Raw genomic sequence first — 24,226 nt, forward strand, 5'->3', positions numbered from 1 at the left:
AGTTTCAATGAATTTTAAGGAATTGATATAGGTTGACCTTACCTAAAGACTTGGGACCCTGCCGAGAAACCTTTGTTATAAAATTCCATTGTTGGATGGGTGATTTTGAATATCTCAAAGAGGCTTTTAACTTGCCATGATTATGGAAGTTTTGGAAAGAGTATGCCGAGAGTGGCATTGTTTTAAAGGGGGAATTTACCTTGAGTAAAAGTGGCTTATGAGCCTTAGATAATTTGAGAAAAGAGATCTTTAAAGTCAGGGCTGAAAAGAATTGAAACTTGATTTCAAAGTGAAATGAATTGAGAAAATGATTTATGGCTTAAATGCCGATTTCATGAATTTGATGATTTTGAATGTGGAAGTGCTGTTTTGTTGAGAGCCGGAATGGCTGTGTATGTTTATACATATTGATTGGTTCTGGATTGAACCGTGAGCCAGAATGGCTGTGTATGATATGAATATTGGCTGGTTCAGGAATGAACCGTGAGCCGGATGGCTGAGATGGATGTTGATCCATGGATGAGATTGATTGCATGTTTATGCTGAATCATTGATAAATGTGAATATTGCACTTCTACTATCGGAGATGAGGGTTTCCCTGGGTAGTAGCAATGGCTAGCCACCATGTGCTCCAGGTTGAGACTCGAAGCTCTGTTAACCCAATGTCGTAAGTGTGGCCGGGCACTGTGAAAGGCCCGGATGAGCTCGCCCCCATAAATATTCACCAGTGATGGTGATGGATAAATATTCACCAGTGAGGGTGATGGATATGGATCATGATTATGATCAAGTTTATGATGAGTATAACTCGAGTTGGGGATGCACGACAGAGGGACAGTCCAATGGTTAGCTACCAGGACTTGTCGGGTTGGCTCTATAACCGACAGATGATATCATCAGCCACTAGGAACAGGCATGCATCATATGCATCTATGTGACATTGCTTGGGTGTGCATATTATACTTGGTTTGCCTATGTGATTAATTGCTAACTGTTCTACTTGTAATAACTGTTTGTTTGTGCTTGAACTTTCTATTTGTGTTTGCTACTGGGACTCTGTTGGACTGTGGTGATTGGTTGATTGTTGGATTGTTTGGGCCTAGGGCCGTGGTTGGAATGAGATGAACCGATGGTTGATTTCGGTTTTATGTTTCTGATTTGGAATAAAATATGAAAGCCTATTTTGTTTCAGTATAGATAAACCGTTTTGAAAGGCTTTTGAGTTTTTGAGAATTGAATGGTTCCTCTTTTAGAAAAGATTTCCGACTTTACTTCTATTGTAAACCGTTGTTTTTGAAAAGAGGCATAAGACGATTATGAATCACTGGTGCGGTTATCTTCACGTATCCTATTACAGTAATTCCCAAAAACCCTCTACTGAGAACCCTTTCGAGGATGATGTTCTCACCCCCCTATATTTTTCCCCTTTCAGGATATGGGCGCAGAAGTTACGAAGAGCTTATTTAATTGTTGTTGTGATGCTCTGTATTGTTTTAGTTATGATTTACTGCACCCTCGCCTTTATCTTGATATAATCTGTAAGAGGGATAGGAATTGTATTGGATTATGGTTGTAATATTACTTATATATATGTATGTATATATATGGATGTACTCTTTATGAGTTTTGTAAGTTGTATAGTATTTATGGATGTATGATATCGGATGAAAGTATTTTTGGATCGGTATTGCGATTTAAAGTTTTAAACAGGCTCATATTTTAGTATTAAATAATATAAAGTCGTCGTAATGTCCGAACTATCAGAGTCGCGCAGCCGGAAGTGTGAGCTTTGGTAGTTAGGGTGTTACATCTTACCCTTTTATTTATACACGTATCAAATTCACATTTTTAAACTTCGTTGAATTAATCCATCTTGAGAACTTGAGCTTTCTACTTATTGAAAAATTTAGCGAAAAAAAAGAGTACAATATCTTTTGTGATGATTACTGCCTCGTTAAAAATCTTGTCAAGAAAAATCCAATAGGAACAAAAATCTGAAAAACAAAAGAATACAGTCTCCCCCTCTTGTTGACATTATTTAATATCTCGAAGTCGGCGCATTCCAATTTGATATATCAATCTTTTGAAGGAAGATTTTGGGACTTTGTAAATAAGTCAGCCAGATTATTACTCGAACGGATCTGTTAGACATCAATTGTTCCTTAATTTTGAAGGTCATTGATGAAGAAGAATTTGGAAAAAATATGCTTTGTTCTATCACCTTTAATGTATCCATCCTTAAGTTGAGCAATGCATATTGTATTATCTTCAAACAGAATAGGTGGAGCTATTTTCTGATCAATCAGTCCACATGATGATAGAATATATCGGATTAAACTCCTCAGCCAAAACACTCGCAACTTGTTTCATGTATCGCAAACATTTCAACATGATTGGAGGATGTTGCTGCTATCGTCTATTTCATGGGTTTCCATGATATTGCTCTATCACCATATGTGAATATGTATCCTGTTTAAGATCTTCTTTTGTGTGGATCAAACAAAATATTCTACATCTGCATAGCCAACTAATTGTGACTTGGATTCATATGGATAAAATAGTCCTATATCAAGTATTCCATGAAGATACCGAAAAGTTTATTTGATTCCATTCCAATGTCTTCTGGTTAGAGAGGAACTATACCTTGCTAGTAAATTCACAGCAAATGATATGTTAGGTCGTGTATTATTAGCAAGATACATTAGTGCTCCAATGATACTGAGATATGGTACTTCAGGACCAAAGAAATCTTCATTTTCTTCTTGGACGGAATTGATCATTTTCCACATCCAAAGACCTTACGATCATTGGGGTACTTAGTGAATGTGACTTATCCATGTAAAATTTCTTCAAGATCTTTTCTGTGTATGTTGTTTGATGAATAAATATCCCATTATTTGTATACTCGATTTGCAGGCTGAGATAAAATGTAATATTTCCGAGATCTTTCATCTCAAACTCTTCTTTTAGAGTTTTTATAATTGTTGGAATCTCTTTAGGGGTTCCAATAATATTTAAATCATCAATGTACACAGAAATTATAATGAATTCAAATGCAAATTTCTTTATAAAAATACATGGGTAGATATCATCATTTTTGAATTTTTTTAGTCAGATGCTCAGTAAAACGATTATACCATATCTGTTCAGATTGCTTTAGACTATATAAATATCTCTGCAATTTGACTGAGTATAACCTCTGCGAATATTCATTGGATGGTTTAGATATCTTTAATCCTTCAGGGATTTTCATATAGATATCACGATCTAATGATCCGTATAAATAAGTTGTCACCACATCCATTAAATGCATATGTAGTTTATTGTATGCGGATAAACTGACTAGATAACACAATGTTATTGCATCTACTATAGGAGAATATGTTTCTTCATAATCTATACCGAGCCTTTGTGAAAAAATTTGTGCCACAAGTCAAGCTTTGTATCGTACAACTTTATTTTCTCATTTTGTTTTCTAACAAATACCCATCTGTATCCAACAGGTTTTACATCTTCTAGTGTACGAACTACAGGTCCAAAGACTTTATGTTTTACAAGTGAGTCTAACTCAACCTTCATAGCTTTTTCTCATTTTAGCCAATCATTCCTTTGTCGACATTCTTCGATTGTTTTTGGTTCAAGATCCTTACTTTCATGTATGATATGTAATGCCACATTATATGCAAATATTTCATTGATGATTATTTTATTTCGGTTCTATTTTTCTCCTATAAAGACATAATTTATCGAGATCTCATCATTTCACAATTTTTAGAATTTTCAGGTACCTAAACGTTTTCTAGCGTCAAAATTATATCAGAATTTTGGACAACTGCAGGTGTCTTTACTATGTCTTTAACTTTTTCAAAAGGAATAGAATTTACCTCTTTTTCTTATTGAGAATTTTTGTCTTTAGAACTGACAGGTCTACCACGCTTCTAACATGAATTTGTTTTAGTGGCCATTTGTCCAACTGGGATATCAATTTGAATTGGGGCATTTTTAGCTAGTATATAGGATTTAGTTATCCTTTTCATATCAGAAAACGCATAAGGTAATTCATTTACTATTCTTTGCAAATGTATGACTTTTGAACTTCTAGTTCACATTATCCAGATCAAGGATCTAAATGCTTTAAGGATGATGCATTCCAATTAAATTCTTTTTCAAGAAGCTTATTCTCTTCCCTGTAATGTTGAAAATTTTGATTCATCAAAATGATAATATGTAAACCGAGCTTTAAATACTCTCCAGTTTGTGTCTCATGATACCTCACTATAGAGGAAGAATTATATCCAACATATATCCCCAATTTTTTGGGGTCCCATTTTGATGCGATAAGGCAGGACAATTGGAACATATATCGCACACCTGAATATTCTTAAATCAAAAACATTTGGCTACTGGCCAAAAACTAACTGTAGAGGAGAGAATTGGTGGTAACTTATTGGCCTTAAGCGAATAAGTGCTGCGGCATGTAAAATAGCATGCTCCCAAGCCGAGGTTGGGAGATTTGTTCTCATAAGTAAAGTTCTAGCAATCAACTGAAGTCGTATAATTAGTGACTCTGCTAGCCCATTTTGTGTATGAATATGAGCTACTGGATATTCAACACTTATACCATTGGCCATACAATAAGCATCGAAAGCTTGTGAGGTGAATTCACCAGTGTAAGACCTAGAATTTTTGAAAAATCTTATTATGAGCCGATTTCAAATTTATTTATTTATTAGAAATTTTATTTTCAGAAAATAATTAAATCAAGTTTTGATAATTAAAATATAAATTTTACTTAATTTTATAATTATTAAATAACTTTTTATATTTAAATTATAAAGCTTAGCAGTTGTAAAAAAATAAGAATTTTATATGATTTAGTTTAAATAATTGAGATTTTAGAATTTAACACTTTAATTTTTAATGAGGTAGAATTAATTAAAATATGAATTTTGACACTAATTTTAAAGAATTTGGTTTAAGATTGGGTGGAATGGGCCGAACCAGGCGAACCGAGCCCGTATTGGCCCAAGACCAAACCCAAATCACTAATACCCATGAGCTTAAGCTCATTTCTCCTTCACCCACACATTGAAACACGCTGGGCAAGGGTAGAACAATTCCAAGAAATACAAACCCTTGCTCTTAATTCAATCCAACATAACTTTTGACCCGAAGCTCCGATCGCCGCACTGTTTGCAGCCATGCGACCACCGTGTTTAGCTCTACAAAGTCCAGTAGTCAATTTGGTAAGGAGGTTATATTTTTAGTTTCACTTTTCCTCTCCCCCCAATTTCAAAAATTCAATGAGTGGGTGTTGAGATTTTTAATTCTTTGATGTTATAGGCTTGAACTAACTTGTGAAAATTATTGGATTTGCTCCAAACAAGCCCTTAGTGAGGATTATTTGTATTAGATTGAGTTGTGGGATATTTTGGGACATGTTGGTGGTCATTGATGGTGTTGGAGACTTGATATTGGACTTTGGACTTTGAAAGAATGAGTTTTTGCGAAACGGTGCTAATTACGGTGTTTTGAGCTTAAGGGAGGAATCAGCCAAGGTATGGTTTCAGTTTCTCGTAAATAATATATAATATCTCGTGAAAATATAGGCTAGATGACCATGAGATAGGTTGAAGCATGTATGTATGTTAAAAGTTAGTAATCCTAATAAAAAGATTGATGATTAATGATTTTGATGATGATTGATGAGGATAAGGAATGTAATTTGTTGAATGATTTACGAAAGCAAATTTGGATTGTGTATTGGTGCAAATTTAGTGGTTTTAATTAGTGCAATATGTGTTTGAGTTGATATAGTTGATAATGTTGGTGTTTGATGATGATAATGTATCATGTTAAATGAGTATAAGTATTAATATGGTTAAAATAATGATCATGTAAGTAAGTGAGTGTGTGATCTTGAGTAGCAATGGATTGTGTTGGTTTGATTGATATTGAAATTGTAGTTTGATTTGTAGATGAATTTGAAGTGGAAAATGGTAAGATTGAGTTTGGACATGTTGTGTTAATGGTAGAGAATTGTATTGAGTATATTGGAACAGGTTTGGGTGTAAAAATCATGATTTAAATTGAGAATTTGGAAAGGTTAAAGGTTTTAGTATTTTTGGTAAAAGTAGATTTTTGACCAACTTCGGCGAGTCATAGCTCGGCTTCCGGATCCCCAAATTGTGTCAAACTTCTTTCAAACGAAAATTGGGTTTGTGAAGTTTATGCCGTTCGAAGAACAAATGAAAAATATTTTAAAACAAAAAAGTTACGCAGGTTCGAAATTCGGTATAAAAATATGATTTTCTGCAGCTTTTGAAGGATAGGGCTCGCGTACGCGAGGCATGCACGCGACGCGAGTATTCCTTGCAATTTCGGATACTCACGTACACAGGACATGGCTGTGTACGCGACTTGTGAATTTTTGTATCCGTGCATACACACAAAGGGTATGCGTATGCACAAACCTTCTGTTTTGAAAAAGTTATATTTTTCAAGTCTAATCAAATTCTTTAGCTTCCCAAACTCCTTTTTACACCTGTTTAGAGTCCATTAGTGAGCTTTAAGCCTTAGAATGAACATAAACCTATGAAATAAATGGAGGAAACATTTGGAAGAGTCTTGCAAAGTTTTAACTAATTTAAGGAAGTGTTGGTGATGTGAGATAAGGAGTGATTAATGAATATGATGAAACTGATGAATTGTAATTGAAGAAATAATGAATTGAATGACAATGAGATAGATGTGGCCGCGTAAGAGGTGGTGGCAATGACCACTCGCTCCAGGTATATGTTAAGAATGTGTAGAGATGTTGGGAATGTATGGAAGATGAATTAATGATTAAATGACTATGAATGAATTGGAATAATAATGAAAATGAACTTGAATTTGATTGTAATATGCCTCTGGGTAAGACGCGGTGGTGTTATCCACTTGCTCCGGGTAAGAGGCGAGATTGCCGGGTAAGATGCAGTGGTGTTATACACTTACTCTGGTTAAGAGTTCAAAATTCCGGGTAAGATGCAAGGGTGGAATTCTGTTGCCGCTTGCTCTGGGTCGAGAACTGTAACACCACTTGGGTAAGAGGTAGGGTGAAGTTGTCCCCTGCTCCGGGTACGCGGGTAAGATACAAGGGTTGCGGCGTTGTCCCACTTGCTCCATGTTTGGTGTTCTGTTCAAGGTTAGATACCGGACATGTCGGGTTTGGCTTTATAATCGACAGATGAGACTCATCAGTCATAGGGTAGGCATACATCATATGCATATGTTTGATTTGCTTGTTTCACTAAGAAAAAGTAATATTTGTAACAAAAAAAATTATTACAAAAAATTGAAATTTTGAAACAAAAGAATTTTGTAACAAAAAAAGGGCCGTTGCAGTATGTCCCATGACAAAAAGTTTTTGTAACAAAAAATGAAACTGTTACAATTCAAAGTAGTATTTTGTAACAAATTTTTTTAATACAAAAACCAAAATTTCGTAACAATTTAGATTTTTGTGTCATAATATTTTGTTATAAAATACTACTTAGTTTTGTAATATTTTTTATTCTTTTAGTTACAAAAATAGAAAGTTGATTTTAAAACATTTAATTAAATAATTGATATATCAATTAATTTTCTAATCCCACTAACTCAACATTTATATGATATATAATCATATAGATAATTAAAATATCTTATATGTCATTATGATTCTTTTACAATAAAATAAGTTCTACAAATTCAACTAAACACAACTTTTTCCTAACATAAAATTGTATTATATCAAATTTATAATTCTTGACTCTTCTAGCAGATTTCAGTCAATATAAAGTCTAGCATATTGGCATCAATTTTGTACCCGTGCAAATATAAACAATAAAAACTAAAATTAAAAAATAACACATAACACTATCTTCATCCGAGTAAAAATTTAGAACTTACAAGTTAAAATTAACTAATTCCTTAAGAATACATTCTCAGAGTTCAAAACTAGCCAATCAAGAATGCAAATTATCAAGAATTAACAATTCAATATATAAACTTGGGCCAACTAATCACAATTCAATCACAACTTAGTGAACAAATTTATTAAATTTACATAAGTATCAATTGTCAAACAATCATTACAAAACACAATTTTCACCTAAATCTTCATAACAAATATACTTGAATTTTTTTTATGCTTTTACACTCATAAAGTTTCATAATGAGGTTTATATCAAAACACAAGATAAGAACATAGAGAAGCACCTGAACAGAGTTTCTGTTATTGCAGAAGCAATAGTAATGCAAAGAAAGTTTGGAAATAGAGAATGGCGGCTATAAAAAATCAAGCAAGGTTCAGAGCAATCAACAATTGGCAATGCATTCATAAATAATGGTGGCTACAGAAAATCAAGCAAGGTTAAGAGCAATTAGCAATTAGTAATGCATTCATAAAGAATTGCTAATTTTGCTTTATATTTTTTATTTTGCAGTAAATACAAGGCAATTAGCAATGCATTCATGAAAGATAACACAAGGCAATTAGCTGTCACAAGAAAGATAACACATTCTTTTCTTGATAATTAAGACTTCTTAAGAAACTATAAATTAATCTATCATATAGATTAAAAATACTGTTTTTCCATAACATGAGTTAAACTTCATATCTAGCAAGAAAATTAGTGCAACCATAACATTACACTTAACAATATCAAATTTGATAATCATTTCTTGAATCAAAGATAGGTGGAAGTTTAGAACTCACATTCATGTCATAGAATAAGAACAAATAAGCTATTGCCACCCCTGGTGCTCTCCCAAGTCCAGCAGTATAATGCACATAAACTCTTCCTTTTCCCTCTGAGATTGCCCATTCCAATGATGAGACTGCTTTAGGTAGGACATTTCGCAAGGAGTTTGGATCAAAGTCTATTGCCTAATAAAATAGATTTATAAAATATATCAAGCTATGAATTATAATCCAGTCTCAGAAAAGCAAGCAAAGCATTTAACAAACTCACAACTCTTTCAGAAAAAGGTTTTCTAACACATTTAAAGTGCAATGTCAATTGCACCAAAAGTATATGGATCCTTGACTTAGCCATACATTGTATTAACCATATAGGAAAAATTAAAATTTCTATCTCATGACAATGCCATTGAGCAAGATAAGTTGGCATTGTTGTATATACTTTCCTAAAATTTAGAGTGGGAGTCTATTTTCTCAGCAAAATTGACTGAAATGTAGGCTTGCAACTTTCTTACTTACCGGCCTCCTCATATGTCGAACATCGAGTTCGTGACACCTCCTTGTTATCGACCTCAAGTCTATTTCCCCAATATTCTACATCCTTATCTTGCTGCACATTCAGAATGTATGTCACACCCTCTTCCTTCTTGAGGTGATCGATGTCTTCAGGTTTTTGTGGTTGGGATCCCACAATGAGATTGTCAGTTATAAGTGTGTAATTCATACCTGAAATAAATCAATCACAGATTGGATCAGCACCAGCACCAACAATCATATTACTGTGCTATGCATTTTATATAATAGAGACAAATTAATACAGTACTAACTGTTCCTTCTAGCACCTTATACAAAATGCAAGTAATTAACAAAGGAAACCCATCATTATATCAAACAGTTGGCAGTCATAACTAACAAATAGGGAAAAAAGAGGAAACTAACCCAGATCGTGGTGATACTCATAAGGATTCCTCATCATCCTCTTCATAGCAAAATTGTAATCTTCCATTATGTCCTTGGATTTAGAGGCAGTGGTATTGCTGGTGGAGGGTTTGTGCTTCTTCTCATCAATGCCACTTTCTGATAGCTTCTTGCAGCATATTCGAGTGACAGAACACGATTCAAAAGTAGCGATGTCTAGAGGGGCAAACGATGGCATGGCAGCAGAAGCAAAAGAGGTGATAGCCCACAAACGACAAGGAGAAGCATTAATGGTGACAACGGTGATGACAGCTTCGCGCAGCTCCAATGGTGACGATGGCGACGGAGCTGGCAGTGACGAGGACAGCCAGGCTCCCCTCCAGTGACGGCGACGCTACTCTCTCGCGAGCTCGTCTCTCTCTCCCCTCTCGTTATGACTCTCCCGACAGCGACAAGACAGCGGCGACGGTGGCAGTGATATCCACCGCCGCCGTCTTCCTTTTTCCCCCTCTCCTTCCTTCTCCTTCTTCCCCCCTCAAGCTCCCCCGTCTTTCCTTTTCTTTCCTTTTCTTTCCGTTCCGTGTATGTGTGTATAGTTTAGGGTTTGAGTATTTGTGTGGGGCGGCTGGGAAAGAAAAAGGCGAGGGTAAGGGTTAGTTATGTTTTTATTTGAGAATTTTAATAAAATTAAGGTATAGAATAAGTATTTTTAATAAGATTAGGAGTAATTAAATTACTAAAGTTTTAAATTTTAAATAAAAAATATCTAAATATTTATGAAAATTATATGAGTTTTAATTAATTTTAAACTCAAAATCTCATAACTTTAATTTAATTACTTTTTAGTAAATATTTTTTTTTGAAAATAAAACCATGAATAACTATAATAAATCACAGATAATTTATTATTTATTTTCTAACAATCGGAGGTCTTACTGGCTTAATGATGAGTGTTGGGTTATGATGGATTTAGGACTAGTAGAGGGACAAAAAAAATTAGAGCCCTATATTTTGCTCTTAAGTGAGTTTTCAAAAATTTATTTAAGTGTAAAAATATATTAAATATTAGAGCGGTAATGAAACAAAAAATAATATTTGTTATAAATTTATTTTAAATTAGAGAATGAAGGTTACTTTGAGTGTGAGAGGTGGAGCCGTGGAGGCAGTGAGAGTGGACGAGGGCAGTGAATAGCAGAATGAAGAGCGAAGGTGAGAGTTAGAATTAGAGTTTTTACTTTTTATATTTGTTTTTATTTTTAAATTTAAACTATTTTTATTTATGTTTAACAATTAATTTTTTTAATTTAAAAAAATTAATTTTTAGTCAACATTTAAGACTTAAATATTAGTAAAAATTATATATTAATTTTATAAAAATATAAAATAATATATACCATTTTTAAAAATTAATCATTTAATCTTTTATTTTTTATAAAAAATAATTAATTAAAAAATAATATATATTATTTTTAAAAATTAATTATTTAATCTTTTATTTTTTTATAAAAAATAATTAATATAAATAATATTTTAAAAAATAAAATTTTTGAAACAAAATAAAATTATCTCAAAGATTTTAACATTTTAAAATAAATTTTTTTAGTTACAAAAATTCTTGTATTTTGTGACAAACAAATAGCTTGTTACAAACAATATTGAATTTTGTGACAAATTAATTTTTTGTTACAAAATAATTGGAATTTTTGAAACAAACGGATATTTTTTTACAAAATATTTTGAACTTTTGCAACAACTTTATCTTTTATTACAAAATATTATAAATTTTTGCAACATAACACTGGTTTGTTACAAAAGGCAATATAATTTGTAACAAAAAAAACCAAGTCGTTACAAAAGATCAAAATGTTTTGTAACAATTTTAAATTTGTTAAAAAGTTTTTGTTACAAATGTTCCATTTTCTTGTTGTGTTTGTGCATTAATTGGGAGTGCCTATGTGAATCAGTATGGCTAATTGTTATACTTACTACTTGCATTACTTGTACTCTAATTGTGTTTGCCTTTGTCTATTTGTTTGTTTGTGTGGTCCTATCAGAGTTTGGAGGATTGGAAGAAGGTGGAGGATTAAGGGTTTAGGTTAGAGTTTGGTTAAGTTTAGGAATCTTAGAGAACCACCCTTGTTTATGGTTTTCTGTTTTAATTCTTTAAGTTTTATAATCTAAGTGTCAGAGTCCTAGGATTGCCTCTGGCTTTCCTAGGACCTTATATCTTATTTATGTGGGCACCGTTACCATGTTGAGAACCTCTGATTCTCACCCCATACATATTTTGTGGTTTTCAGATGCAGAACGTGAGGTACCTCGCTAAGGCATTCTAAAAGTTTCTGAAGCGAAGGGTTCTAAATTTTTGGGGATTCTATTTTGGTTTTCGATATATATGTAAATACTTTATATCTCCATTGTATATATTATGTTTTATTCCTCTTAGAGGTCGATTCAGAGAAACAGGTTCTGTAAACAGTATTTTGGGTCATTTTAGGATTCTCATGTATATATGTATATATGTATATATGTTTATATGCTTTGTCCGATTTTAACTTTGCGAGCCGGGCCAGAAGTTTTGCTATCTGTATCTTGGAACTTTTCTTTTATGTATTTATGTTTTGCTTTACTCTTATCCTATCCGGTTTATGTATATCGTTTACGTGAGTGATGCGCTTTTCTATTTAACGCTTTTGTTTAAATTTTCTTCATTAGACTCCTAGATATAAACCCTTTTTTACTATATCATATATATATATATATATATATATTTTATTTTTAGAGGTCGTAGCGCCTCGTCATCTCTGTTTTACATCCTAGGTATAAAGCTCTGTGTGGTAGGGTGTTACATTATGGTATCAGAGTAGTTCGTTCCTGTTGAGCCTGAGGGACAGACTGACTATGCTTTTTTGCATACTCTGTGCGTGTGTCTATGTGCTCTTAGGATATCTAACTGATATATGTGGCATAAATGTTCATGAGCATGCATTTGGAACTTTGAAGCACAAAACTTGCGATATTGAGACTGATCACCTTGATATCACTTGTTTGATGTGAACAGGGACCAGATGGCGACTCGTGGACATAATTGCGGTCGAGGGAGAGATAGGGCTAGTAATACGGAACCTGAGATGACTGAGAATAATCCCGCATGCTTCATGACTTCCCTGGAGAGCATGGCTGTCACTATGCAGTCTACGGCTGCGGCTTTGGGGAATCAAGCCAGTAATGGGAATGGCGGTGCGGAGAAAATGGGCCATGAACTTAGCAACCTTCCTAAAGGTAAATCCAACCATCTTTAGAGGGACGACGAACCCCACATAGGCAGATAACTAGTTTCAGGCGATGGAATGGGCTTTACAAGCACAACAAGTCCCTGAAAATCGACGTGTTGGGTTTGCAACTTATCAGTTAACAGGTGAAGCCCAGTATTGGTGGTAGGGTACATGACGCCTGTTGTAGCAAGACAATGTTGCAATACCTTGGGATGCCTTTCAGTTGAAATTCTACAAAAAGTACTTTCCCAATTCGGTCAGGACGGCTAAGGAACTTGAATTGTTGCAACTGAAGCAAGGTCAAATGTCTGTGGCCGAATGCACAAACAAATTTGAGGAATTATGTCGATTTTCTAAGACTTGGCAAGGTGCTCTGAGAGACTTTGAGGAATGGAAGTGCATCAAATACAAAGGAGGACTCCGGAGTGATATACTTAGTTTATTGGGCCCGATGAAGATCAGAGTTTTCTTCAACTTGGTGAACAAGAGTAGGGTTATGGAAGAATGTTTAAAGAACGCTGCTATGACAAGGAATGGTAGCCGGGAATTTTACCGAAGGGAACACAATCAGAACTTCGCACCTAGGGGCCAATAATTTAAGAGAAGAGGATACCCACAACAATTTTCTCAAGGACGGAATAACTTCAGGACAAATGAGGACCACCAGGGAAATGACAGAAGAAACCAGACATTGGCTGCTTTGGATGATTCGAGTTGTCAGAGATGTGAGAGCTATCACCCAAATAGGACTTCTCATTTTGGTTCGGGCTTATGCTATAAGTGCAGTCATTTTGGGCACATGTCTCAGAACTTTCCACAAAGGGGGACTCAGGATGCCGGTCGGTCACCACGAGGTGGAAGTGATTGTGAAACTATTAATTTAATTTCAATTACGCTATAGAATGTTGTGACATTGCGTTTATTGGTACTTAAGATATAAGTGACAAATTAGGATTTAAAGTAACTAACTTAGAACCAACTTAAGAGTGCTACGTGAGATATTGATGTCAAGTGACAAATTCTTGAAGACGAACAAATCAGAGTGCGTCAGCGAATCTTCATGAGTCGACCTAGTTTCTCTTTTGAGACTTACATTGGAATTCTACCTTGAATTTTTTCTTGAATAATGAATTGATCAACTTTTCAATCATATTTCTGACTTGCGTGAATCTCGTTTCCTCTGGGATGAGTCTAAACGTGTCCTGGTGTAATCATGTAAATCCTTGAATTTTAAGGGATTACTACGAGTGAAATGGCTCTCCTTCACGAACTTGCATTCATTGGACAACAAATGAGATTTATTTAATTTGATAAATTTTGTTCTCTTTCTATCAAGGTTTGATTTCAATCCCTTCCTTGGTGTGCACTTTAATTCCCTTCTTGTGCCTTTTTGCTAATCTCTAAGACTTGCTGCAATCACCATATAAGACACCCTTTTATCTTTCAGTGGATACGGTTTGAATTAGTTCAATCGCCCTTGGGTTTAATATCTTTTCAAACCGACTCAAGCATTAGTTTAGCATCACGTACAATCCCTAAATATAACCCTGAAGATGCTGGTTCCTTAATATTTTTATACGCGCTAGAAAGCACTGTTGCTTGGATGCTGGAATGCGAAAAAGTTTCCAAACCTCGAGCGATAAGAGTAACCTCAATGCTAATATTCAAGATACCTGGACCTAATAAACTATCCAGAAATTCTGTAATGCATTATCCAAGGGCTTAGGATGTGAACGGATGTAACAGCATGATGTCGTGACGACACCTCAGTAGGAAGACTCCGAGTATTGTTGTTTGGAGAATGATTAAAGTTCTGACTGAAGTCTTAGGTTGTAGTCTTAAGTCGGGTATTGAGAAAGTAACTGAAAGCATCAAACTGACTCGATTGCAATTTTCAAATAGTGGTAAGGCTAGAATTTGAAGAACGCAGCAAGATAGTAAGGAATTACCAAGGATATTGAGGTCTATTGATCAAGGAAATCAAGAAGAGATTGAGGGGGACAGAGAAGGTATGGCTACGAATTCCGTAATGAAGTTTGCTGGAGTCTAAGACGAGATTTGATGCCATTAGGTAATCGCATATTGAGTGACCAAGTTCACTTACCTCCTGCCTATCGAGGTGAACTATTCATTGAAGAAATTGGCGAGACTAAACACAAAAAAGATAGTAAGGTTACACGGTGCGTGGATCGTCTCTGTAACAAAATAAAATCGAAGAATCAAGCATTTTAGTTTTCGGAACGATAGCCGAGAAAACAGAGAAAAGATTAAGAGAATTTGAGATGAGATTATAACTGCGTAAAGCCAACAGATAAGTTATGCGAATAAGAAAGGAGAAGGCCTAGACAGTTTGAAGGAGAAAGTCACGCATTCCTAAAAGTTACTTCAACAGACTAGAATCGGTGAGCAATCAAAACTAAGGAATTAAAATCAGGATGTATTAAGCCATTTGTAGTGTTAACACGGATTAGAAGGATGGAATAGAAGCATACACCTAAGAACTTAAATTCGAGATGAGAATTGGCTACCCACACCTCTTTTCACGAAACTAAAACTGAATTTTGATGACAAAGTTCTTAATTAGGTGGGTAGGATGTAAACTTTGTATAATTAACGAATAATTAGTCAATAAATTAATTATTAATCAAAAAAATTAGAAAATAAAATTTTATAGTTTAATGAGGTATAATTAATTAAAATATGAATTTTGACATTAATTTTAAAGAATTTAGCCCAAAATTGGGTTGAACGGGCCGAATCGGGCAAACAGTGCCCGTGTTGGGCCCAATGCCCAACTTAAATCACTAATACCCATGAGCTTCAGCTCATTTCTCTTTCACCTACACATTGAAACATGCTAGGTAAGGGTAGAACACTTCCAAGAAATACAAACCCTTGCTCTTAATTCGATCTAACATAAGTTTTAAACTGGAGCTTCGATCGTTGCATCGTTTGTAGCTATGCGACCACTGCGTCGAGCTTTACAAAGCCCAGTAATCAATTTGGTAAGGAGGTTTCATTTTTAGTTTTGATTTTCCTCCCCCTCTCCCCAATTTCGAAAATTCAATAAGTGGGTGTTGAGATTTTTGGTTCTTTGATGTTATAGGCTTGAACTAACTTGTGAAAATTATTAGGTTTACTCCATTGATGTGTGAGAAAGGTAAGAACTCCCAAACCCTTATGAAATCTATGTTTAAGTGAAATTTATATTGATTTAGTGAGGATTATTTGTATTAGATTGAGTTGTGGGTTGTTTTGGGGGCATGTTGGTGGTCATTGTGGTATTGAAGACCTGATATTGGACTTTGGGGAGCTGAAAATCCATTTGGTGTGACTTTGAAAGCTTGGGTTTTTGTGGAACGGTGCTAATTGCGGTGTTCTGAGCTTAGAGGAGGAATCGGCCAAGGTATGGTTTTGGTTTCTCGTAAATAATATATAAAGTCTCGTGAAAATATAGGCTAGATGACCATTGTAAGGCCCACATCGGTTGGGGAGGGGAACGAAGCATGCCTTATAAGGGTGTGGATACCTCTCCCTAGCATGACGCATTTTGACGAGTGAGTGTGGGGGGCTTCGACTATCATCCCTATCGTAAAAAAAAACCGTGAGGCCTTGTGAGCCAAAGCGGACAATATCGTGCTAGCGGGTGGTCTGGGCTGTTACAGATGGTATCAGAGCCAGAACCCGGATCGATGTGCCGGCGAGGGCGCTGGACTCCCTTAGGGGGGTGGATTGTAAGGCCCACATCGGTTGGGGAGGGGAACGAAGCATGCCTTATAAGGGTGTGGATACCTCTCCCTAGCATGACGCGTTTTGACGAGTGAGTGTGGGGGGCTTCGGCTATCATCCCTATCGTCAAAAACAAAACCGTGAGGCCTTGTGAGCCAAAGCGGACAATATCGTGCTAGCGGGTGGTCTGGGCTGTTACAACCATAAGATAGGTTGAAGCATGTATGTATGTTAAAAGTTAGTAATCCTAATAAAAAGATTGATGATTGATGATTTTGATGATGATTGATGAGGATAATGAATATGATTTGTTGAATGATTTACAGAAGCAAATTTGGATTGTGTATTGGTGCAAATTTAGTGGTTTTAATTAGTGCAATATGTGTTTGAGTTGATATGGTTGATGATGTTAGTGTTTGATGTTGATAATGTATTACGTTAAATGAGTAAGTATTAATATGGTTAAAATGATGACCATGTAAGTAAATGAGTGTGTGATCTTGAGTAGCAATGGATTGTGTTGGTTTGATTGATATTGAAATTGTAGTTTGATTTGTAGATGAGTTTGAAGTGAAAAATGGTAAGATTGATTTTGGACATATTCTGGTAATGGTAGAGAATTGTATTGAGTATATTGGAACTGGTTCGAGTGTAAAAATCATGGTTTAAATTGAGAATTTGGAAAGGTTAAAGGTTTTGGTATTTTTGGTAAAAGTGAATTTTTGACCAACTTCGACGAGTCGTAACTCGACTTCAGGATCCCCAAATTGTGTCAAACATATTTCAAACGAAAATTGGGTCCGTGAAGTTTATGCCGTTTGAAGAAAGGATGAAAAATGTTTTAAAACAAAAAAGTTATGCGCGTTCGAAGTTTGGTATAAAAATATGGTTTTCTGCAGCTTTTGAAGGAAAAGGGCTCGTGTACGCAAGGCATGCACACGACGCGAGTATTCCTTGCTATTTTGGATACTCGCGTACGTGGGACATGACTGCGTACGCGACTTGGCGAATTTTTGTATCCGTGCGTACGCATAAACCTGCTGTTTTGAAAAAGTTGTATTTTTCAAGTCTAAACCAGTTCTTTAGCTTCCCAAACTCCTTTTTACATCTGTTTAGTCTGTTAGTGAGCTTTAAGCCTTAAAATGAAAGTAAGCCTGTGAAATAAATGGAGGAAACAGTTGGAAGAGTTTTGCGAAGTTTTAACTAATTTAAGGAAGTGTTAGTGATGTAAGATAAGGAGTGATTGATGAATATGATGAAATCGATGAATTGTAATTGAAGAAATAATGAATTGAATGATAATGAGATAGATGTGACCGCGTAAGAGGCGGTGGCAATGACCACGCGCTCCGGGTATATGTTAAGGATGTGTAGAGATGTTGAGAATGTATGGAAGATGAATTAATGATTGAATGACTATGAATGAATTGGAATAATAATGAAAATGAACTTGAATTTGATTGTAATGTGCCTCCGGGTAAGACGCAGTGGTGTTATCTACTTGCTCCAGGTAAGAGGCGAGATTGTCGGGTAAGATGCAGTGGTGTTATACACTGGCTCTAGTTAAGAGTTTAAAACACCGGGTAAGATGCAAGGGTGGAATTCTGTCGCTGCTTGCTCCGCGTTGAGAACTGTTCACAGAAATTAAAAAAAACACATACTTTTTCATCCTAAATTACTGGTAGCAACTAATAGGATGCCCATTTAAAAGTTTATTTACCCAACTATTTCCTGTCAACCTTGAAGTTCTTCGTGGATTTTTCACAACGTACTTTAGGAAACAATCAACACAAGTTACAATTGTTATTAAAGTCACCGTCTTCTTATGTTTGGTTGCAACTTTTTGTTTGTTTTCAAATTCTTCATTTGACACATTTGTATTTGATATCAAACTTTTAGTTGACAAACTTTTAGTTGAACTGTTAGATATCCTGTTATACAAATATTTTAAACTAATATCAGATAATAAATACTAATCACACCTGTAAGAAAACCACAATTTTTAAATAAATACTAGTTCACATCATAAATATAAAATAACAAACAACCATAGAAAGCAATAAAGAAACATAATCATGGAAAATATTTTTTGAACAACACATAGACATATTAAAGAGACATTCTAGCCAAAAAACTTCAAGAACCAGACACATCAGCTAAACTATGAGTCTTCAACTAACCAAGTTGTAAGGCAGAGTCTTCTAGTTCTATAAAAATCTCTCTTTTTGACCTTTTTGCCATTAGTCTTGTAGCTGTAACAGCCCAGACCACCCGCTAGCACGATATTGTTTGCCTTTGACGATAGGGATGATAGCCGAAGCCCCCCACACTCACTCGTTAAAACGCGTCATGCTAGGGAGAGGTATCCACACCCTTATAAGGCATGCTTCGTTCCCCTCCCCAACCGATGTGGGCCTTACAATCCACCCCCTAAGGGAGTCCAGCACCCTCGCTGGCACATCGATCCGGGTTCTGGCTCTGATACCATCTGTAACAGCCCAGACCACCCGCTAGCACGATATTGTTTGCCTTTGACGATAGGGATGATAGCCGAAGCCCCCCACACTCACTCGTCAAAACACGTCATGCTAGGGAGAGGTATCCACACCCTTATAAGGCATGCTTCGTTCCCCTCCCCAACCGATGTGGGCCTTACAGTAGCTATAAAGAATATATCACTCCACTTACTGCCCAGGCAATTGTTTGAGAGCAGTTAAATAAGTTTATATACTTGGTACATTATTTTTTATGAGTTATTTTGTTGGCCTTTTCTTCTTCAAACACATTAATTATACGTTCTAGTTGAGTTGAAAGTTGAGAGGCTCACAATCTTTTATTGTCCCTGCCAACCTTTCTTCTCTTTTGTCTCATTGCACTAGGAGGTGTTGATTAATCATTTAACTCATCTTTTAAACCTTCTTCCTCATCATCATTATCTTCGTCATTATCTTTATTGTTATAACTATCATTTATATCTTGAGAGGGTGCCCATGCACCTACACTAGTAGCTACAACATCTTCAAAAAGGAACTCTATTTTATTAAGATGTTCTGGATCTTTCTCTCTAAATTTTGCCACATCAAGATTTTCTTATGAGACGATAAAAGAGCAATTAAAAATCTATCAGTAAAATTAATATTTCTAAAATAGTTTAAAAAATATAACATACCAGAATCTTAGCATCCCACTAATCATCACTTGCTTGTATGGTCTTCTTAATAGGATCCCAACCAAGACCAGTCTCCTTTCTTTTTAGTTTAGCCCATAGTCCCTAGTCTCTTTTCATAGCCTCCCACTTGTTTTTAAATTGTTTATACTCATAACATAAACCAGTCTGTTTCAAGAACTTTGTTTTTAGATTTACCCAACCAGCTTTGTTAAAATGTGTTTCAGGTCTATTTCTAACCACCATCTCTTCTTTACATATTTTTATGAATATAATAGTATTTCATTCATTCCAATCAGCTTTAATTTTTCTTCCGGACTTGCCACTTTCATGAATTTGTTGAGGAAGAACATAAAAAAAATCAAACAAATATTTCGTACATAAAGAGATACATAAAAAAAATAGAGAGATATTGCAAATAAGAGAATGACCCTATTGAGAAAAAAATAGCAAGCTATATAAAAATAAAATCACATATGAAAAAATAGAATTAAAATTGAGATTTCATACTACACACAATGTTAAATATAAATTTAATAATAAAATTAGAGTAGTAGAATGATAAAAAAAAATCTGGAAGGGACATAGTTCAGATGGAATATTATGTGAAAATGGTGGTAGAAAGACAATACTTCCAGCAGATGAAACATTGCGTACAAATAATGGAAGGCTAGTACTTTTAGCAGATGGACCATTGTGTAAAAATAGTGGTGGATGTCCAATATTTTCAGCAGAAATAGGAAATATTTTTTCACAGAGCCAAGAATAGTAGCACAATATTGGTATCTTTTGTTAATGGAAGTGATAAAATAATTTCTGAGAAGGAAGAAGTCATATTTTCCTACTTTTTCAAAAACTCTCAATTAACTTCTCGAGAAGTTAAAAGTATTTCTCAAAAATGGTGCCAAACACATGTAATATAACTTTTCATAATTCAAAAGTAAAAAAAAAAGTAGCTTTTACTACTTCCCAAACGGGTTCTAAATACATATAATTTACATAAACAAATAGGTTCAAAATTATTTTCATTAGTTGAATCATGACAAAATAATTAGTTGCATCATATCTTACCAATTTCATTCGTGATTTGAATTCTAAACCTGTAAATACCATGTATCATTCACATTGGAGACGTGTTTAAAATTCTAAACCCTAAATGTCAGTCCTAACCCTAAATCCACAACTAAGACCCTAAACCCTTGTCGCTAAGAAATGGCTTAGTGATGTTAGATAAAGTTTCAATTTTCTTGGTGTAATTATAGTACCGAAGTATAAATTGTTGTTTTATTTAATAAATTGCATTCTGGCCATAAAAAAAAAGTTTACATTAAATTTACATAATGATAATAATAATTTCATTTTAATTCAATGTTGGAAATTTTTTATTTATTAAAAAAAATTACTTTGCATTTACTATGCTGCTCAACTTTCTTATAAAGAACTAAAGATCAAAATCATGAGATGGTGAAGTACATAATACATTTAATTTTAATTAACAAACTGAGTAAATTTAATTTTAATTACAAATTAAAAAATTATATATTATGTTTTACACCTAATTACAAAATGATAAACATAATTGATTCGTTACAAATTAAAAACCTAAATCTTAAAGCCTCAACTCTGAAGTTTAAACTCTCGATTCTACGTAACAAATATAATTGAATCATTAGAAATCTTACATCATGAATACTAAAATCATAAATTCTAAACTATGCAGAGTGAGAATACAGAATTCTAAAATTTTTAGAGACGAATTGAACGTTATCTCATACTTATAAATAATTTAAACATTATACTCTTCAAATAGGTTATAATTTTTTCTAATAACTATACAATATTTATTAACACTTTAAAATCTTAAAAAATTTTAAAAAGACCACAATCTTTTATATTTTAACAATATTTTTATATTTGTATTTTTAAATTCAAATCATTGTCAAATAGTTAAAAAAAAATTTCTAAGCATCCCCAAAGTTACATAATATATACACACACAAATATATAAATAAGTTTCATAAAGTTATATCAACATAGATGCTTAATCCATCATCATGATTTTTATACTGAAACAATAAAAACTGTTATTTTAAGACTTTAAACACAAATTCCTAAACCCTTAACTCATTCACCCTAAATCTTAAGCAAATGAATCCCTCCATCCTATTATTTATATTTTTGATATAAAATATATTTTAATAATTTTTTATGCTAATTTTAATTCAATAAGTAAATATTATTTTTTATGACAAATTTGATTAATAAAATTTATTTAAATACCTAAAATAAAAAGATAACATAATATCAAATAACTATTTAAATTCATGTCTTTTTTAATAATTTTTTTTTATCTAAAAGTGATTTTGAGTAATATAATCTAAACGACTTTTTAGTTTACTACAATCCATTTTGATATAAAAACTTGACAAACATAAACCACGCTAATCTCAACTTACTTTTAATCAAAATCAATTTTATGCAAGCTCTCTTCTACAAACTTTCTTTTTCTTGAATTCATCCTTGGAAGATTGCTAACTATAAAATGAAGGTCAATCTTCAAGAGTGAATCTTCCAAATTTGATCACATAGAATCTTCTTTTTTTGTTGCCTTCTTATTTTGTAAAAATATATCATAATGAATGCTTATTTCCTTGATATGTTTCTTGTTTCAGATTCTATTAAGAATTTTCTGTAACACTTGGAATATATAATTAATGTACTCAATCAATTATATCTCAATCAAATGTTTGTCTTCATCAAGTTTATTAGATATTCTCTAAATTCAACAATTTCTCTTTTGATGACAAACATTCTGATTGATAATGTAGCAAGCTCCCCCAATCTATGTGCTTAAAACAATTATAGCAGCAAGTAAACATAGGTTTAATCTTCTCTCTTTTTTGTCATTAAGAAAGGAAAACAAAGCATTTGCATTACAACATTAGTCTAAATAGTCTAAAGACATATGAAAAAATAGCCATTACAGTCATACAACAACAGAATAGAAACAAGAGATTAGAACTAAAATAGTCTCTTAAAAACATAAAAACAGCAGCAGCAACAACAACAGTGAGAATACATAGAGAAATATCAAGACATGATGTGTCAAAACATCTCAATCAATTGTATAAGGGTTAAGTGCGATTTTGGTCCCTTACGTAGAGGTCAAAAATTTTTTTCGTCCCAACCTTATTTTGCATACAAAATCATCCCTAAAGTTTGTGTTTGTTTTAAAATGGTCCTTTTGACAAAAAAACTTTTTAAAGACAATTTCCCCCCCCCCTTTGGTTTGTTTCCCTTAATGTCATTCCCGCGAAATCTTTTCCTCCTCCTCAAATAACTCACAATGTTCCTGAACACACTTGGTATCTGAAAAGTTTGTGTGAAACTCTCGAAAACGTTCCTACGAAGAGAGTCTATGCTAGTGGTTGAAGACATTTGGTTGTTGAAAGTTCCACCGAGGGTGCGGTGTGACATTCGTGACTCATCTTAATCACTGCAGATAGTGGTTGTTGAGGTATAGTTACTTTCGATGCATTGTCGCTTCATGTCAACTATTTATTGAATTTGGGTGGTTTGAGCTTGACAACAATGTTGCTGCATTTGAGTTGTTTAAGGTTTAATGTGGGCTGCACTGACTGTGGATAAAGCTAGGGTTTGTGATGATCTATTTCTTTTCTTTCTTGTTTGTTATAGTAATGTATTATGTTGAATAACAGGGTTGTTTGAGCAGAAGATAGTGTACATTAACATGAGGGTACATCATGGGGTGCATTCGGATATGAAAATAGGATATTTAAGTATTTGAAGGGGCAAACTACAATTATCGAAGACATTAATGGCGATCGGTGGTCTGTGTTTGAGGCCTATGAAGAGTTAAGACAGTTTGGATACTTGCAGTCCAACATTGCAGCATTATGGTATAAAGATCTAACTGCAGATGATTCGGAGAATAATTTGAAGATGTTAAAAGGTGACTCAGATGTGATTGAAATGTGCAAAATAGCTGGGATGAGGGGCTTGGTAGAGTTGTTTGTGGTCCATGATGTTGGGGATGCGGAAGGGTTTCCAAAAGTTGGTTACATTGACGTAGGGGGAGTAACTGGGGTTGTTGAAAGTGAGGAACGTAATGGTGCTGGTCTTCATATAGTTGTTTTTTATGACCCTGTCGCTGAAGCAGTTGAGGGAAGTGGGGCACATAATAAGGAAAATTCAGGAGATTTAGGAGGTGGAGGATAGATTGGAGGAGATTGACATGAAACCAGTGATGAAGACAATGGTGACCCTAAATGTTCTCCGTCCAACGAGGAGGGGGATAGTGCAAATGACATACACTTTACTGACATTGAGGAAGAGTATGAATATGACAATGAATTTGTGGAAACTAATTATGTGCCAAAGATGGCTACTGCG

The 24,226-nt window shown here is 34.2% G+C and overlaps 1 long non-coding RNA gene and 1 pseudogene across 1 annotated transcript; both read right to left on the minus strand.

The window, feature by feature from the left end:
- Positions 1-21,930, minus strand: LOC110263453. The gene is made up of 3 exons (XR_002349132.1): positions 21,919-21,930; positions 21,665-21,672; positions 1-113 (listed from the first exon to the last, which is right to left on the minus strand). It is a non-coding gene; the product is annotated as an uncharacterized LOC110263453 (long non-coding RNA).
- LOC107647197 lies at positions 8,685-10,175 on the minus strand (annotated as a pseudogene).

This window comes from Arachis ipaensis, chromosome B06, assembly GCF_000816755.2.
Source record: "Arachis ipaensis cultivar K30076 chromosome B06, Araip1.1, whole genome shotgun sequence".
In the NCBI taxonomy this organism is placed as follows: Eukaryota; Viridiplantae; Streptophyta; class Magnoliopsida; order Fabales; family Fabaceae; genus Arachis; species Arachis ipaensis.